At 36.1% G+C, this 17,191-nt stretch overlaps 1 long non-coding RNA gene across 1 annotated transcript in view; it reads left to right on the forward strand.

Moving 5' to 3' along the window:
* Positions 1-17,191, forward strand: part of LOC110257690 (uncharacterized) — a 133,284-nt gene that overhangs the window by 62,939 nt on the left and 53,154 nt on the right. Inside the window, exon 3 of the long non-coding RNA XR_014835549.1 lies at positions 16,437-16,526. This is a non-coding gene — a long non-coding RNA (uncharacterized LOC110257690). The remainder of the gene's footprint in view (positions 1-16,436; positions 16,527-17,191) is intronic.

A 17,191-nucleotide genomic window follows, 5' to 3' on the forward strand; every position in this document is an offset into this window, starting at 1 on the left:
TTTGACAAGGGAGGCAAGAACATCAAATGGGAAAAGGAAAGTCTATTCAGCAAGCATTGCTGGGAAACCTGGACAGCTGCATGCAAAGCAATGAAACTAGAACACACCCTCACACCATGCACAAAAATAAACTCCAAATGGCTGAAAGACTTAAATATACGACAGGACACCATCAAACTCCTAGAAGAAAACATAGGCAAAACACTCTCTGACATCAACATCATGAATATTTTCTCAGGTCAGTCTCCCAAAGCAATAGAAACTAGAGCAAAAATAAACCCATGGGACCTCATCAAACTGAAAAGCTTTTGCACAGCAAAGGAAACCCAAAAGAAAACAAAAAGACAACTTACAGAATGGGAGAAAATAGTTTCAAATGATGCAACTGACAAGGGCTTAATCTCTAGAATATACAAGCAACTTATACAACTCAACAGCAAAAAAACCAATCAATCAATGGAAAAATGGGCAAAAGACCTGAATAGACATTTCTCCAAGGAAGATATACAGATGGCCAACAAACACATGAAAAAATGCTCAACATCGCTGATTATAAGAGAAATGCAAATCAAAACTACCATGAGATACCACCTCACACCAGTCAGAATGGCCATCATTCATAAATCCACAAATAACAAGTGCTGGAGGGGCTGTGGAGAAAAGGGAACCCTCCTGCACTGCTGGTGGGAATGTAAACTGGTACAGCCACTATGGAGAACAGTTTGGAGATACCTTAGAAATCTATACATAGAACTTCCATATGACCCTGCAATCCCACTCTTGGGCATCTATCCGGACAAAGCTCTACTTAAAAGAGACACATGCACCCGCATGTTCATTGCAGCACTATTCACAATAGCCAGGACATGGAAACAATCCAAATGTCCATCGACAGAGGATTGGATTCGGAAGATGTGGTATATATACACGATGGAATACTACTCAGCCATAAAAAAGGATGACATCATGCCATTTGCAGCAACATGGATGGAACTAGAGAATCTCATACTGAGTGAAATGAGCCAGAAAGACAAAGACAAATACCATATGACATCACTTATAACTGGAATCTAATATCCAGCACAAATGAACATCTCCTCAGAAAAGAAAATCAATCATGGACTTGGAGAAGAGACTTGTGGTTGCCTGATGGGAGGGGGAGGGAGTGGGAGGGATTGGGAGCTTGGGCTTATCAGTCACAACGTAGAATAGATTTACAAGGAGATCCCGCTGAATAGCATTGAGAACTATGTCTAGATACTCATGTTGCAACAGAAGAAATGGTGGGGGAAAAACTGTAATTGTAATGTATACATGTAAGGATAACCTGACCCCCTTGCTGTACAGTGGGAAAATAAAATTAAAAAAAAATAAAAATAAAAAAAAATAAAATAAAATAAAATAAAATAAAATAAAAAAAAAAAAAAAAAAAAAAAAAAAAAAAAAAAAAAAAAAAAAACACTTAACAAACCAGGAATAAAGAGGAACTTCTCTAACCTAATAATAGGCATCTATAAAAAACCCAAAGCTAACATCACAAAATGATGACAGAACAAAAGCTTTCTTTCTAGGATCAGGAACAAGACAAGGATGTCCATTTTATCCACTTCTATTCAACATTATACTGAAGTTTCTAGCCAGAGCCTTAGGAAAGAAAAAGAAATAAAAGGCATTCAAAATGGAAAGAAAGAAATAAAACTCTCTACTCACCAATGACATGACCTTAAACACAAAATACCACAAGAAATCCACAAAAACTATTAGAACTAATAAACAAGTTCAGTAAGTTTTGAAGATACAAGATCAATATACACACACAGATTGTACACCTATATACAGTTGCATTGTTTTTTTGTTGTTGTTGTTAAAATTGCATTGTTTTGTGTACAATTATATTGTATTCCAAAGCAACACCTGTACAATGAGAAATCTGAAAATCAATTTAAGAAAACAATTCCATTTAAAATTTAAAAGTAAGAAATACTTAGGAATAAACTTAACCAAGGAGGTATAACACTTATACAATAAAAACTATGAACACATCACTGAAATAAATTAAAGACACATGTAAATATAAAGAGAGCCCATGTTCAAAGACTGAAAGACTAATATTGTTAAGATGATAATATTCTCAAAATTTATCTACAGATTCACAGCAAATCTTGTTGAAACCTCAGCTGCCCTTTTATGTAGAAATAGACAAGCCGATACTAAAGTTCACATGAAAATATGAATAGCCAAGACAATTTGGAAAAAAATCGAGTTTCAAGACTCACACTTCACATTATCAGAATTTAAGCTCCTGTAATCAAGATTGTTTGGTATAGCCATAAGGATAGTGAGTGCTCTCTCGCGCTCTCTCTCTCTCTCTCTATATATATATATATATATGTACACTAATTTTTACAGTATATAATTTTAAGTATAGAGATAACCCTACTCATTTTTAATCAATTTATTTTCAACAGGGATGCCAAGACAATTCAGTATGGGTTCAACAAATAATATTGGGACAGCTAGATAACCACATGCAAAAGAATGACTTTGGAACCTTACTACATAATATACAAAATTTGATTCAAATTGTATCAAAGATCTAAATGTAAGAGTTAAAACTATAAAACTCTTAAAAGAAAAAGTCACAGACAGGTACAGATTTAGTAATTTTTTTATGATATAACACCAAAAGCACAACCAACCAAAGGAAAAACTAGATAAACTGGAATTCATTAAAATGAAAATTTTTGTGTTTCAAAGACACTATTTTAAAAAGTGAAAATATAATCCACAGAGTGGGAGAAAATATTTGCAAATCAAATATCTGATAAGGATCTGGTATACAGAGTATATAAAGAAATAATTCAATAAAGAAAATACAAATAATATAATTTTAAAATGGGCATAGGATTTAAATAGATATTTCTCCAAAGCAGATATACAAATATCCAGTAGCATATGAAAAGATGCTCAATTCATTATTTATCAAGGAAATGCAAATCGAAATCACAATGGGATACACTTCATACCTACCAGGTATGTTTATCAAAATGACAGAAAATAACAAACACTGGCAAGGATGTGTAGAAATTGGAACTTTCATACATAGCTGGTGGGTGGTAATGTAAAATTGTGTAGATGCTTGGAAAATAGTTTGAATGTTCCTCAGATTTTAAACATAGTTACCGTGTGATACAGCCATTCCACTGCTAGTTATATACCCTAGAGTATTGAAAACATGTATCCACACAAAAACATGTACATAAATACTCATAGTAGCATTATTTACAATAGCCAAAATGTGGAAACATCTCCAATGTAATCAACTGATAAATATATAAACCAAATATAGTATATCCTTAAAGTGGAATATTATTTAACCATAAAAAGAATCAAGTACTGATTTGTGCTACGGCACGGATAAACTTTGAAAACATGCTAAGTGAAAGAAGGCAAATACAAAAGGCCACATATTGTGTGATAGTATTTATGTAAAATGTCCAGAATAGGCAATTAGTAGTTGCCAGGCTTAGGCAGGGGAGAGGAGATTGGGAAGTGACTTTTAATGGGTATACAGTTCCTTTTTGGGATGAAGAAAATATTCTAGAGTTGGACAGTGGTGTTGGTTATGAATATACTAAAAATGTATTGAATTGTATAATTTTTAAAGTGGTGAATTTTATAGCATGTGAACTACACCTCAATTTTTGAAAGGGAATGTACTGCAAGGAAATGGGGAAAGTGCACATGTATTGCAAGTTTGATCATCCTGAGGCTAAAACACAGTAGAGAACTAGAGGAATTCCAAGATAGGAGATCAGGGTCAACTATAAATTTACGAAATGAGAAAGCTTAGATATGTTTGAAGATGGAAGGAACCAGTGGAAAAACAGAGCCTAAAAAGTTGGATGGAGTCAGAAAATACAGTTCTAACTTCTTATCTTTAACTACAGCAGAGAATATTAGGGATGCTTAAGTGCATTTGGTTTCCTCTCTGTACATTAGTAGCTTCTGATCCCAAATGGAGAAAAGAGCCAAATGATCCAATTAATCTTTCCACCTGTAATATTTACAATATATGCGCATGACTTAATTTCTTTATAACAAATGCACACAGAAATTTAACAGTTGCTATTCTGTAATAGATATAAAATTGATAGCATCCAAATAAATGAAAATGAGAAGAATGAGTTCAGCTGGGTTTATTAATTTTCAATGTTGAAAGGGAAGGAAAAAGCCCTTGTAAATATCATATGTTGATGCTGCATATGATAAAGGTAACACATTGTTATGTTTTTATTTATTTATTTATTTATTGTCTTTTTTTTTTTTTTTTTTTGCTATTTCTTGGGCCACTCCCGTGGCATATGGAGGTTCCCAGGCTAGGGGTCGAATGGGAGCTGTAGCCACCGGCCTACACCAGAGCCACAGCAACGTAGGATCCAAGCCACGTCTGCAACCTACACCACAGCTCAGGGCAACGCCGGATCGTTAACCCACTGAGCAAGGGCAGGGACCGAACCCGCAACCTCATGGTTCCTAGTCGGATTCGTTAACCACTGCGCCACCACGGGAACTCCTGTTATGTTTTTAGAGTAGCAATTTTTCTCATGCCACTTCTCAAAGTATAATCTGTTTGCATTGTAAAGGTTTTTTTCCTAATAACATGGCATTTTTCTTGATTTGCCGTACATCTCTACAGGGATGAGATGAGACCCTCTAGAACAGAAAACTGAATCTAGAGCTAAAGACAGACCTTTGCAAAAGGATAGAGGAAAGCATGGGTGTATACAGGAGGTATATATGTTATTAAACTTCTGTTTGTTTTTCTCCTGTCTGTCGTTTTCTTGCAAGGATGTCTTAGCCTCCTAGAAGGAGAACATTGAAGGGAAAATTATTTTTTCTGTCTTACGTCACTTGGGAAGATTTCTGGGATCTGGTTCTTGTCAAGTCACTAATGTGAAAAGGCAGTATTGGAGATGTACAGGAAAATGCCAGAATACAATGTTTTAGGCTATACCTGTGCTTTCCTCTGGAAATGGCTCATGCTACCACCTGAAATAACTTCTCCAGCTAAAGACAAAAGAAGATGTTGGTAGAGCAGGGGAGCTAGTTACAGGAGGTTATCGGGCAAACATGGTAAACAAGGGTATTGTTGTTTTGCAGATTTAAGTCCTTGCCTTCTCCATTGATAAGAGTTTCTAGAGATTTGGTCATCCTTCTCTTACCTCATCAATGTTCATTTCTCTTAGAAAAGATAACTTCTATCCTGTTTTCAGAGCTTCTCCTGTATCTCCTATCTTAAAAATAGTCAGACAAGGAGTTCCTGTTGTGTGTGGTTCCGTGGGTTAAGATCTCAACAGAGTGTCCGTGAGGATATGGGTTCGATTCCTGGCCTCGTTTAGCAAGTTAAGGATCTGGTGTTACTGCAAGCTGTGGTGTAGGTCACAGATGTGGCTCAGATCCAGCGTTGCTATGGCCGTGGCATAGGCCTGCATCTGCAGCTCTGATTTGGACCCTAGCCTGGGAACTTCTACATGCCACAGGCGTGACCCTGAAAAGAGAAAAAAAAATAGACTAAAATAATCCTTATGCCATAGAGGCATATTTTGAGGTGCCAAATTCCACTTCCCTTTAGTTGAGTGAGTCCTGATTCTGACAGATACTTTGAGAAGAACCTATGATTTGGGATTATTCAAAGGAAAAAAAGTTAACCAATAGATGTTCTTCATATGTTGAATATTTAAGCAAGTCTCCCTTCATTTCATGTTCTTTTAAGGACTTCAGGCAATAGAGAAGTACAAATAGACTAGTGCTCTTGTCTTAGATTAATATGTGCTGCTATCAACAGGGCACTCACTATGAGTGAAAAGATAAACCAGCATTGATTGTATGATTCAACTCTCTTCCTTACCCCCTTTCCAATTATAATCAATTTTAAAAATCTCTGTGTACAGCAGCAGGGAAGGAGAGAGAGAGAGATGGATTTTGCTTGTCACTGGACATCAGGAGATCAATTTAAATGGTGGGCATTCTTGTTCTCTCACCCTATAACAGAGCTGTGTGACAGCACAAAGCAATCTGTATGTGGGTGTGCTGCTATATGCCAGTCCCAAAATAAGCCCAAATAGATTTGAAGCCGTAGAATTTCAAAATCTCCAGAAGCTCTGAAACTCAACAGGATTGATTTTTATGAACTTCTGATTAAGAAACGAGTTTCGGAAAACAGATTTCTGTCTAGTTTAGAAGACTCTCTGCTGTTTAACTCTACTCATTTCAGACTAATCGAGTATAGCATTTCACTAATTAAAATCATTTGGAGCTGAAGCGCATTTTCAGAAATTTCGACAGATTGAAAATTCAAGGCATCTAGGAGTTCTCGTCATGGCTCGGCGGTAACGAATCTGACTAGTATCCATGAGAATGAGGGTTCGATCCCTGGCCTCACTCAGTGGTTAAGGATCTGACATTACTGTGAGCTGTGACATAGGTCGCAGAGGCGGCTCGGATCTGGGGTTCCTATGGCTATGGTATAGGCTGGCCCCGACTTGACCCTAGCCTGGGAATTCCCATATGCCACAGGTGCAGCTGTAAAAAGAAAAAAGAAAAATTCAAGGCATCTAACTAAAAATAGAATTACCATTTAATCTAGCAATCCCACTCCTGGGCATCTATCCAGAGAAAACCATGACTCAAAAAGACACATGTACTCCAATGTTCATTGCAGCACTATTTTCAATAGCCAAGACATGGATACAACCTAAATGTCCATTGACAGAGGAGTGGATCAAGAAGATGTGATATATATACACAAAGGAATATTACTCAGCCATTAAAAGGAAAGAAATAACAGCATTTACAGCAATGTGGATGAACCTAGAAATTATCATGCTAAGTGAAGTTAGTCAGATGGTGAGATACCAACCTCATATGCTATCACTTACATGTGTACACAGTGAATTTCTTTGCAGAACAGATACTGACTCATAGACTTTGAAAAACTTACAGTTTCCAAATGAAACAGGTTGGGGGTGGGGGGATGGGATGGGGGTTTGGGATGGAAATGCTGTAAAATTGGGTTGTGATTGTTGTACAACTGCAAGTGTAATAAAATTCATTGACTAATTAAAAAATTCAGGAGTTCCCATTGTGGCACAGCAGAAGCAAATCCGACTAGGAACCATGAGGTTGGGGGTTCAGTCCCTGGCTTCACTCAATGGATTAAGGATCTGGCATTGCTGTGAGTTGTGATGTAGTTCGCAGACGTGGCTCAGATCTGGCATTGCTGTGGCCGTGGTGTAGGCCGGCAGCTATAGCTCTGATTAGACCCCTAGCCTGAGAACCTCCATATGCCATGAGTGCGGCCCTAAAAAGACAAAAGACAAAAAAAAAAAAAAAAAAAAAAAAATTCAAGGCGTCTATACCTTACTATCTTCCTCTATATCCTTAAATTTAGCTCTTCTAATTATATTCTTGAACAGGTTGTTTTCACTTCACTGGTACTTCACCGGTTTTCATTTGTCATTAATAATTGTGGAATTTAGTTTATGCTCTAACTGGAGGTTGGAAAGGGAAGCCTATCAGCTTTTGAGTTTTCAAAATTCTTTGAAGAATTCAAAATTCTTTATTCAATGCCTTTCATTTATCAACTTCTTCTTCTTTCATATCTACCAATCTATCTACCTATTATCATCATCATCTATCATCTAGCTGTCTAGTGCTCTCTTTCCGATGTACAGAATTATAATTTGATATCTATATACATTAAAAAGTGGTCGTCACCATAAGGCTTGTTGCCGTTTGTCCCCATATAGTTGACCTCCTTCACCTACACCCAAATCCCCTTCCCCTCTAGTAACCACTAATCTATTCTCTATATCTATTCATTTGCTTTTGTTTTATTTTGTTTGTTTTGTTTTCCCAGATTTCACACATGAGTGAAACCAAATGGTTATCTGCTTTTGTCTAACATATTTCTCTTGACATAATACCCTCTAGGTCCATTTGTGTTGCCACACATGGTGGCATTTCATTCTTTTTCATGGTTGAGTAACATTCCATTGTATATCTACCACATCTTCTTATCCATTCATCTGTTGATGGACACTTGGGTTGCTTCCATGTCTTGGCTATTGCAAATGAAGCTTCAGTGAACATAAAGGTGCATATACCTTTCAAGTTAGTGTTTTTGTGTTCTTCAGATAAATACTTGTATAGAAGAATGACTGGGTCACATGGTAGTTTTATTCTTAATTTTTTAAGTAATTTCCACGCTGTTTTCCAAAGTGGCTGCACCAATTTACAGTCCCACCAACAGAGTGTGAGGGTTCCCTTTCTTCCACATCCTCTCCAACACATGTTATTTCTTATCTTTCCAATAGTAGCCATTCTAACAGGTGTGGACTGATATTTCATTGTGGTTTTGATTTGCATTTCCCCAATAATTAGTGACAGTAAACATTTTTTTATGTGCCTATTGGCTATCTGTATGTCTTCTTTGGAAAAATGCCTATTCATATCATCTGCCCATTTTAAAATTAGACATATTTTTAATATTGAGTTGTGTAAGTTTTTTATATATTTTGAATATTAATCACTTATCTAACATATTATTTATAAATATCTTCTTCCATTCAGTAGGTTGTCTTGTCATTTTGCTGATGGTTTCCTTTATTGTGCAGAAGCTTTATAGTTTGATGTAGTGCTATTTATTTTTCATTTTGTTTCCCTTGCTTTTAGAGTCAGTTTCACATTGCTGACTGATGCCACTGAAGTTATTGCTTATGTTTTCTTCTAGGAATTTTATGCTTACAGGTCTTACATTCAAGTCTTTAATCCATTTTGGGTTAATTTTTTGTGTATGGTGCAAGATAGTGATTTGATTTTGTTCTTTGCATGAGGCTGTTATTTCTTATCACCATTTATTGAAGAGATTATCCATTCTCCATTGTATGTTTTTTATTCCTTTATCATAAATTAGTTGTTCATATATGTGTGGGTGTATTTCTGGACACTCAATTCTTTTCCATTGATCTATTTTTTTTTGCCAATATCACACTTTTGTTTACTATAGATTTGTAGCATACTTTGAAATCAGGAAGCATGATACTTCCAGCTTTGTTCATCTTTCTCAAGATTATTTTGGCTATCCAGGATATTTTCTGATTTCATATAAAATTTAGAATTATTTGTTCTAGTTCTGTGAAATATGTCATTGGAACTTTGATAGGGATTGCATTGAATCTGTAGATTGCTCTGGGTGGTGTGGACACTTTAATATTAATTCTTCCAATCCACGAACATGGAATTTATTTGATTACATGGAATTTATTCCATTTATTTGTGTCTTCTTAAAGTTTTCATTGTATAGATCTTTCATTTCCTTGGTTAAGTTTTCCTTATGTATTTTATTATTATTATCTTTTTTTTTTTTTTTTAGTGGCCACACCCACAGCATATGGAAGTTCCCAGGCTAGAGGTAGAATTGGAGCCGCAGCTGCTGGCCACAGCCTCAGCTACAACAACACCAGATCCAAGCTGTGTCTGCGACTTATAATGCAACTCACGGCAACTCTGTATGCTTAACCCACTGAGCAGAGCCAGGGATTGAACCCTTATCCTCATGGATACTAGCCAGTTTTGTTACCTCTGAGCCACAATGGGAACTCTGTATTTCATTCTTTTTGATACATTTGTAAATGAGATTGTTTTCTTTATTTCTGTTTCTGATAGTTTCCCATCAATGTATAGAAGTTTGTCATTAGTGTATAAAAATGCATGTGCCCTCCTATTGTGGTGTAAGTTATAAAGCACGATAAAATAAAAACCCACATACCCTCAAATTAAGAACTAGAATATTAGCAACATTTTGCAACTGCCTATCATTCCTTCTCTATCTTTATCCCCTACTTCTTGCATAAGAGGTGACCTTGACCCTAAATTTCATTTAATTTTCTTTTGCCCAACTTTTATTTATACAACCAAATATTTAGTTTTTTATACATTTGAGCTTTACAAATAAGATATGTCTTGCTTTTTTCATTAAGTAGTATATATATACTTTTTTTGTCTTTTTGTCTTTTCTGGGGCTGCACCCACAGCATATGGAGGTTCCCAGGCTAGGGATCTTATCAGAGCTGTAGCCGCTGGCCTACGCCAGAGCCACAGCAACATGGGATCTGAGCCATGTCCTGCAGCCTACACCACAGCTCATGGCAATGCCGGGTCCTTAACCCACTGAACGAGGCCAGGGATCAAACCTGCAACTTCATGGTTCCTAGTCGGATTCATTAAGCACTGAGCCATGATGGGAACTCCTCAAGTAGTATATTTTTAAGATCCGTCTATGTCCTTGTGTATAGAAGTTCTTCACTTATTTTTTGTGCTGTACAGCATTCAGTTTATTAATATGCTACAGTTTGTCTAGTCTGTTGTCAATAGATATCTACATTAGTCTTGGTTTTTGTTTTTTTTACTTTATGAGTAAGCGTGCTGGAAATGTCACTCTGCATATCTCCAGGTGCACATGTGCAAGGGTTTCTCAAACTTAGTTAAGTGTAAGTGAATAGCTGGTCTCTAAAGTATGTATATGTTCAGATTTACAAAATAGCACCAAATTGTTTAAAATACCACCTATGGTGTGAGTACTGTTGTATTTTCTCTAATTTTTACCAGTCTAGTGGGTATAAAATGGCATCTCATCATGGTTATAATTTGGATTTCATTGTTTATACTAATGATATTGAGCATATTTTCATTTTATCTGTCATTCCATTTCTTTATCCATAAAAATTCATGCTAATGTATTTCCCACTATTGCGTTTTTTCTTTTTCTTATTGATTTTTATGTGTTATAAATATATCCAGTACAATAACCATTTTCATTTATATATGTGGCATGTATCTTATCTCAGATAGTGGCTTGTCCCAAGATATGGAAGCAATCTAAATGTCCACCAACAGATGAATGAATAAAGAAGATGTAGTATACACACACACACATAAACACACACAATGCAACAACATGGATGGACCTGGAGAGTATTATGCTTAGTGAAATAAGTCAGACAAAGGCAAATACTGTATGTTATCACATATATGGAATCTATTAAAAAATGAATATTAAAAAAATAGAAAGAGAGTCACAGATATAGAGAAAAAAACTAGAGGTTACCAGTGGCAAAAGAGAAGTGGGAAGGGCAAGATAGAGGTAGGGGGTTAAGAAGTACAAACTACTATATAAAATAAATGAGCTACAAGTATTACATTTTATAGCAAAGGGAATATAGTCAATATTTTATAATGACGTAAAAGGAGTATAATCTATAAAAATATTGAATCACTATGTTGTACACCCAAACAAATATAGTATTGCAAATCAAATATATCTCAATAAAAAAGGTAGTGGCTTTTCTTTTCATTCTCCTTATGATATCATTTGATAAATAAAATTATTAATTTTGATGTAAAATGTACTAATATTCTAACTTTAATATAATCAAGTTTATCAATTTTCAAAAATTATCAGCAGGTTGTGTCTTTTGAAGAAACTTTCCCTACAGTTAGTTGAGAAATTGAGTTCCCTACATTGTCTTCTAAATATTTTTAAATGTTGGCATTCACATTTGAGTCATTAGTAAGTCTGGAACTGATTTTTATGAGTAGTATAACCAGGAATCCAATTTCATGTTTCCATATAGAAAACCAGCTATTATAACATCGATTATTGCATAGCTTCTCCTTCACCCAAAGACCTGCAATGCCAGTATCTCAGCCACATAATAAAGATACATACATTGTTTTGGTCTCTGAGTTCTCTAATCTGTTTCAGTGTTTTATTTCTTTGCATTGTGCCACGTTACCTATTTTCATTAAGTATTGACATATAGTAGGGTATGTCCTCCATCTTTTCCCCTGTCATCAAATATATTTTAGCTTTCCTTAGCCTTATGTTCATACACTTATACTTGCATGGAGGCACATGCCAGAATCAGCTCATCAAGTGTTGCAAAAATTATTAATGGAATTTTGAACAGAATTGGACTGAATCTTAAATTCAGGAAATTACAATGTTTATGATATTCAATATATCTATCGGTATGGTATAGTCATCCATTTTTAAAATCTTCATTAATGACTGTCAAAATGTCTGTTATTTTTGCAAACAAAGAAAAATAAGTGGAGTTCCCATCATGGCTCAGTGGTTAACGAATCCGACTAGGAACCATGAGGTTGCGGGTTTGATCCCTGGTCTTGCTCAGTGGGTTAAGGATTTGGCGTTGCCGTGAGCTGTGGTGTAGGTCACAGACATGGCTCGGATCCTGCATTGCTGTGGCTCTGGCGTAGGCCAGCAGCTGTAGCTCTGATTAGACCCCTAGCCTGGGAACCTCCATATGCCATGGGTGCAGCCCTAGAAAAAGTCAAAAAGACAAAAAAAAAGCGCAGTTCCCATTGTGGCTCAGCAGTTAACGAACCTGACTAGGATCCATGAAGATGTGGGTTCAATCCCTGGCCTCGCTCAGTGGGTCAAGGATCCGGCGTTGCCGTGAGCTGTAGTGTAGGTCATAGATGCAGCTTGGATTTGGCATTGTTGCGGCTGGGGTGTAGGCTGGCAGCTGTAGCTCTGATTTGACTCCTAGCCTGGGCACTTCCATATGCCGGAAGTGCAGCCCTAAAGAGCAAAAAAAAAAAAAAAAAAAAGTAAATAAAATAAAATAAAAATAACACAATTACATTAGACCTAGAAATGATACATATGTTGGTTTTTGTGAACAAGTACTTTGAAATAACAATGACTAAATTATTAAAGCACATAGAAGAAACGGGTGGAAAGGGAGAAGAAAAGATGATTACACAGAGAAATGGAATCTATAAAAAATTAAATGGACACTTTAGAACTGATATAAAATGAAGAACTCATTAGAAAGTTTAATAGCATAATACATAGGGCGGTAAACTTGAGGATAAAACAATAGAAATATCTGAATAAAATCATGGGAAAAAAAGAATGGGAAAAAAGCACACAGGACTAGTAGGACATACTACCATGTTTAAATTATATGTGATTATACTATAAATAGAGGATAGAGAAGGAATGGGAAAGAAACAATATTTGTAGAGATAACAGTCAACTTTCCAAATGGGACAAAAAGCTTCATCTCATAGACTCATAATACTCAGCAAACTCCAAGCAGGATAAATGCAAATAAAAAAGTTTTATCATAGTCAAGCTGTAGAAAACTAGTGGTGAAGGCAAAATCTTCAAAGCATCTGGAGAAAAAAGACATGTTACCTTCAAAAGAAGAGCAAAAAGATGGAGAACTGACGTTTCAATAGAAACAATGGAAGTCAAAAGCCAATGCAGTGACATCTTAAAATGCAGAGAAAAGTACTTCTGACATAGAATTCTAAACCTAGGAAAAGTGTCCTCCATAAACAAAGGAAAATATAGGCATTATCATCCAAGCAAAAGATATAAGAATTCACTGGCAACACACCTATATTTAAACAAATACTAAATGAAATTCTTTAGACAGAGTAAATAATACCAGAGAGAAGGAAAGAACAGGAAGGAATAAAGAGCATCCGAAAATGTAAATGTGTAGATAAACTTTTTGACCCACTTTGGTATTATCAAGCTCAACTTGAACTCGAAAGAGTCCTTTAAGTGTAAGGATCTAGTGTACAATAATATTACACTAAAAGTGACTTTTGAAACCATTTAGTCCCATTCACCTTATTGGACAGATATGGTAAATAATTTCACAGATGAATTAGTGACCTAGTTTAATGACTCTAACCTTTAAATTCCAAATGTTTTGAGCTCCAGGCCATTCATTAACTTTTAGTCCTTAAAGTCTCTTGGGAAAAATCTGTTAGTATATATAGCTTCTGATTATTCCACAGCTCCTATGCTGTCCATGCCTGATTAACTCTATAAAGATTTTCTGCACCAAGAAGCTTTAAGACAGTCTCTAATCCTCTTGAATTGTATGGAATGTCAACCTATTGTAATCTTTTGGATCTTCCATGATAGATCTTGTATAGAGTAATTCCACATTTGTAGATGAGTAGGTACTAATCATAGGGTAGATTTCTCAGACAAGTTGAAGGTAGGTAGATATAATATTTTTCTTTAAAAGAGTTTGCATTTGGAGATCAAATCATGTTCTTATGTACTAGTTATAGCAGCTAGCAGAGTATTGAACTATCAAAAACACAGCCTTGGCAACCTGTCCCAACAAGTCCCTAAGACTGGTGAGTGGTACAATTTGATCAGTTAGTACCTAATATTTAGAATATTTGATGCCATACAACATTGGACATGAAGAAACCTTTTTTTTAATCTAGTGGTTTGAATGAAACAATCTTTTGAAAAACAAGTGTTCCATATTTATTCTTATTTTGGATTTGCTAAGTTTTTACACAGTTATTTGATTTTGACCAAATTTCAAACAAAAATAAAAGTTACTTAATTTAACATAGGTTCTTTTTCTCTCATTTTCCTCCACCATGCTCCATCACAAGTTGCCAGTGCTATAAGCAGGATCCCATTGCTTATCCATTCCAAAGGCAATAGTTTGCATCTATTAACCCCAGATTCCCAGTCCACCCCACTCCCTCTCCCTCCCTTTTGGCAACCACAAGTCTGTTTTCCAAGTCCATCAGTTTCTTTTCTGTGGAAAGGTTTATTTGTGCCATATATTAGATTCCAGATAGAAGTGATATCATATGGTATTTGTCTTTCTCTTTCTGACTTACTTCACGTGGTATGAGAGCCTCTAGTTCCATCCATGGTGTTGCAAATGACATTATTTTGTTCTTTTTTTATGGCTAAGTAGTATTCCATTGTGTATATATACCACATCTTCTTAATCCAGTCATCTGTTGATGGACATTTAGGTCGTTTCCACGTCTTGGCTATTGGGAATAGTGCTGCAGTGAACATACAGGTGCATGTATCTTTTTCAAGAAAAGTTTTGTCTGGATATATACCCAAGAGTGGGATTGCTGGGTCATATGGTAGTTCTATATTTAGTTTTCTGAGGTACCTCCATACTCTTTTCCATGGTGGTGGTTCCAATTTACATTCCCACTAAGCATAGAAGGGTCCCCTTTTCTCCACACCCTCGCCAGCCTTTGTTATTTGTGGACTTATTATGTGTTACTGGGTCACTTTGCTGTATAGTAGAAAATTGACAGAACACTGTGAACCAACTATAATGGGAAAAAAATTAAAATCATCAAATAAAAAAATTAATGTATGAATCATTTTACTGTCTTGAAATGAAGTGGTAGCCAATCAGCTTTTCATATGGGCACATCCTCTGTGACTTTGCTGTCCACAGTGCATAGAACCTCTATCCTTTGAAAGGGCTGATTACTATCTTGGAGAGGACACGCACTCTGGTACATTACCTGCTGATATAGCTACCTGCACTTCCATGGTATGGGAAGTAGCTGTTTAGCAGCCAAGGATCTTCTAAATCTGGGAAAGTTGTTTATTGTTTTTTTTTTTTTTGTCAGGGCCACACCCACGGTATATTGAAGTTCCCAGGCTAGGGGTCGCAACAAAGCTACAGCTGCCGGCCTACACCACAGCCACAGCAACACCAGATCCTTAATCCACTGAGTGAGGCCTGGGATTGAACCCGCTTCCTCATGGATTCGAGTTGGGTTCGTTACTGCTGAGCCATGACGGGAACTCTGGAAAAGTCTTTTAGTTTGGTGCTTTTTGTGGTCCAGATCATCAGCCTGGGTGGGATCAATTATCCCTTCATTTAATTATTTATTCCTACACTCTTTATTGAGGAAAATGCATTAGACATAGAGAGGTCATTTTACTTTCATATAAGGAAGCTCTGGATTCAAATACAGGTTCTGCTACTTATCAACTACTTATGAGCTAGTGAGCGAGATTTTGGGTGAACAGCTTAAATACTCAATTTTTCTCTTGGTGAAAATGGAAGTGACTAGTGTAAGGACAAAGAAACTATTGCCTAGTATGTACATTTCTGGAAAGGTAGAGATTAAGAGAGTATCGTATACAAATTTTCAGCCTATGATTCTATGTCTATCGTAGCAGGACTATCTTCTTATCCTATCATTTGAATGAGATAAGAAAGAACCACAGGATTGACAGAAACTGAACATCAATATTCATGATGCTTTTGCATGGAGACCGAGCATTTATGATATTTTCTTAAGCTGTTATGTCTGGTTTATAATGAGTATCCCAGAATAAGCAAACGGCTAGACTTTCAAGTCTCCAAAGAACTATTCAGCTCTATGCATCTGTCTGAATTTAAATAATGAAGCTCTGCATGCACAAAAAGGAAACTCAAGGAAAAGGGAGCTAAGAAAATAGCATGCTTACTTAGAGAGATTTTAAAAAACAATCCTCCTGCTTGTTAAAATCCAGTGTTTGTAAATTCACACAGAGATATGTTGATGCCATAAATGATTACCAGAAGGCCAGTGGAATGAAACCCCCCCTGTGCCCTCGGTTCTAAAAAGGGACAAACTAAAAGGTAAGGTGGGGTTTTTGGTTCTTATTTCTGGGGTGCTTCAGCACTGTCTGCAAACATCAGATCTTTTAAAAATACTAAGAGCTATATTTGAAGTCCAGTTGCATATTCTTTATATATGGGGGGTAGGGGGGTGGGAGGCAGTCAGAGAGAGGCAGAATGAAATGCAAGGGAATGGATACTGTATACAGCATGAAAATATTCTGGCTCCTTAACTCTTGAAAGATCTTGGTTTAAGGTACTGTCTAATCATAAAAGTAGAATTAACTCATAATCAAGACCCTCTCTCTGTGAGACTTTTTAGAAATACTGTTAGGAAATGGACAGTATTTTTTTAAGAATGTTGAGTGTATATTGCATTTTTCAACATTTGCAGAATTTAAGGGCACAGTCAGCCTATGGCAATTTAAAGTTATCTGTAGGTATGTGGGCAAAGGTTTATTGGTAGTCAGAGCCAGAGAGCCCAATCTGAATGTTTGAGTCCAGAGAAATCATGTTTCTATGAGTCAAGGATCTTATATTCAAGCAAGAAATCACACAGTAGACATTTCCCAGAGTTCTTTCACCTTAGATATTTAATAACAAAAGTCTTAATATCTGGGATTCAGAGTAATATATTCAAAGGGTTCTACCACACACAAAATCTCATTTCCAAGTCTTTATTGCAT

The sequence above is a fragment of the Sus scrofa genome, chromosome X, assembly GCF_054392235.1.
Source record: "Sus scrofa isolate SSC_HxYL_T2T_F1_AM1 chromosome X, Sscrofa_HxYL_maternal_Yorkshire_Landrace_v2.0, whole genome shotgun sequence".
Lineage (NCBI taxonomy): Eukaryota > Metazoa > Chordata > Mammalia > Artiodactyla > Suidae > Sus > Sus scrofa.